The sequence below is a fragment of the Pinus tabuliformis genome, chromosome 5_1 (genome assembly GCF_031772625.1).
Source record: "Pinus tabuliformis cultivar Carrire ecotype Pingquan chromosome 5_1, CPIR1, whole genome shotgun sequence".
NCBI lineage: Eukaryota > Viridiplantae > Streptophyta > Pinopsida > Pinales > Pinaceae > Pinus > Pinus tabuliformis.
In genome coordinates this window covers 598,666,238-598,668,965 of record NC_142305.1, presented here as the reverse complement: position 1 = coordinate 598,668,965, position 2,728 = coordinate 598,666,238, and the positions used below count along the sequence as shown (strand labels likewise).

The window sequence follows — 2,728 nt, the reverse complement described above, 5'->3', positions numbered from 1 at the left end:
ACGTTGCTTTCGCCTTATCAAATCAATTCTGCGAGGCTTCCATCGCTTCCCGACATCTTTTCACCGACTAACGTTGAAACGATAATATGGTGATGTTGAAATATCGTAAGGAGGCCAATTTTTTCGCGCAAAGTTCAAACGATAATATGGTGATGGAGAAATATCGCAAGGAGGCCAATGACTTGAGCATAAACACTTCCCCCTCTCGCCAATACGGAAAGGAGGCCAACGATGAATACTTCAACGCTGACTACTTGAACAGGGAAAAGTTATGTGAATAGGAAAATATAGGTGTTTGGATTAACTTTGATTAGGAAATGATCGTCTATGGTTAATGGTTTTGAGTAGAGTTAATGGTTTGGAGTACATTGTTTTGTGGCCCATTGTATTATGCAAGTTGTATTTGGCTGGAACGAAGTTTATAAATAAATTTATTAGGCTCCATTATAATGTGCCAAAGGCCAGAGCAGGCCAGAGCTTGAATGTGTAAGCATCTATTTTTCATGTATGGTAGGAATACTTACCGTGACAGGAAAATTTAAAAGAAAATGTATAGAAATCTTAGCGAATGTACTTTTTCTTATTAACGAAAAGTAAGCTTACTAATAGAATTCCATTAGCTAGATTTTTTCAGAATTGAGATTTTCCCAAAATATTTCTTAATATTATTCGTGTTATGTGATTTTACATTTTATACATAACCGCAGGCTCTTCGGGATTGGCTAGCCGACTTCATAGCTTGTGGCAACGGATAGCTTACAACGGACTCAAGCTCCACCTTCCCAAGCAGTTCTGCGAGTTGCCAAGGATGCCATTCCCCGATGACTTCCCGATATATCCGTCCAAGGAGCAATTTATGGAGTCTTGGAGTCCTGTGCAAGGAGAGTCGAGCTCAGTCCCAGCTTCAACGTGCGTGTTCAGACTGCGAAATATGATGAGACCTGTGGGTTGTGGAGAGTTAGTACTGTTAAGACCAATTACCCCGGAAGGGTTGGGTATGCCTGAAGCCGAGTATATTTGTCGTTGGTTGATAGTTGCCACTGGAGAGAATACAGCTCCGGTAATTCCTGATATCACTGGAAAGGAAAATTTTAATGGGGAGATCATTCAAGCCTGTTCTTACAAAATTGAGCGAGCTAAGAAGGGAAAAATGTGCTTGTCCTTGGATGCGGCGACAGTGGGATAGAAGTCAGCCTTGATCTTGCTAATCACAACGCCAAACCTTTCCTGGTGCGCAGAGACGTAAGTTTGATTAATAATTCTAATAATCAAAATTTAACTCTGCTATATTCTCTCTTTCTCTGAATCGGGAGTCTGTTGGCTTTAAATGATTAAAAAGATAAGCGGATCCTGATTTTTGTGCAATTTGCAGGCGCAGGTGCAAAAACCGTTATATTTTTGCGCCTAATAAAAATATAGGTGTTAGACCGAGTTTTGCATGCTCTAAAGTTGGTTATTTCTGTGCAAAAGTGTGAATTTTTCTCCAAGAATGGGTTGCCAAAGCAACCTTTCCCTCATGGACGGAAAGGAGAAAGTGGTGTGCACGTTGAAGCTGGGACTAAGTTGGAATCTGCTAGCATAGGACTCCAAGTACTCCATAAATTGCTTCTTGGACGGATATGTTGGGAGGTCATAGGGGAATGGCATCCTTGGTTGCTCGCACAAGGGAAGGTGGAGCTTGAGTCAGTTGTAAATCCTACGTTGCCACAAAGAAGCTATGAAGTCGGCCTTCTCCGGTATAATAGAAGGGGCTCCTTGTCGTAGGCGTCTTGTTGGTCGGATGGAATTGTGACATGTCTGTTCTGAGTATCTTGTAATGTAATGTATTCAGATTATTTTTTCTCAGTAGCAACAGTAGATGTTTAAAAAATAACTCAATGTAATGTGTCCAGATTATATTCTGGATTTCCTAGTGGTAATAAAAAAAAACACTCTTTCAATCAGGCCGCCTTAGCATATGAGAGAATAGATACTGTAAAAATTGATATTTCCGATTTATGAATAAACTATCTCTTCCAAAACATTGCACACAGCTGCACCCACTTGCCTAAATTGAACCTGCGTGATTCAGATTGATTATGTACTGCAGTTTCAAAATTTGAGAATTTAGCATGATGGCTTTCTATAGAGTTTGTAAGATTTATATACGAGAACTTCACATGGGCGTTGATAAAAAGGAATTGTATTTTGGTTTCTCTTTGTAAGTATTTTCATTTGAGATTGATGAAATTTTCTGAAACTCACTCGTGCTAATTGTACTCACCATTATTCCGATGCATGTCACAAATTTTTGTGTTGGTAAAATTCTTTTGAGGCTAACTATGGGATACAATATTATAATAAAAAATTGTTGTTAACTCTTTCAATGCAAAAATAAATAATTCTGCCTTGCAGTACTAATGTAGTTTGTCTTACCATCTTTTCTATCCCAAAATAACTGATGGAGGATATCTAAATTGGAAAAAACAGTCTAAATAAAAATGATGGGGAAAATTAAGACGTGTAACATCTCTCTTTATTCCTATACATCTTTGTTTCCCTCCTTTTTTTTTTTTCTTTTTTCTTTTTTCTTTTGACTATTCCTTTTTTCGATTGATTTTCGACTATTCCCTTTCGTTTGATTGATTTTTAATTGATTCATTTCATTTAGTAATTTTGTCGTATATTGCTGATTTTATTGTTCTTGTATTTAATTAGGTAAATAAAAATATATTTATTATTGCATTTT

The 2,728-nt window shown here is 37.4% G+C and overlaps 1 long non-coding RNA gene across 1 annotated transcript; it reads left to right on the top strand.

Moving 5' to 3' along the window:
- Positions 1-465: 465 nt before the first annotated feature.
- LOC149166296 (uncharacterized) lies at positions 466-2,021 on the top strand. Its single transcript, XR_016260412.1, has 2 exons — positions 466-1,242; positions 1,373-2,021. It is a non-coding gene; the product is annotated as an uncharacterized LOC149166296 (long non-coding RNA).
- Positions 2,022-2,728: the final 707 nt, after the last annotated feature.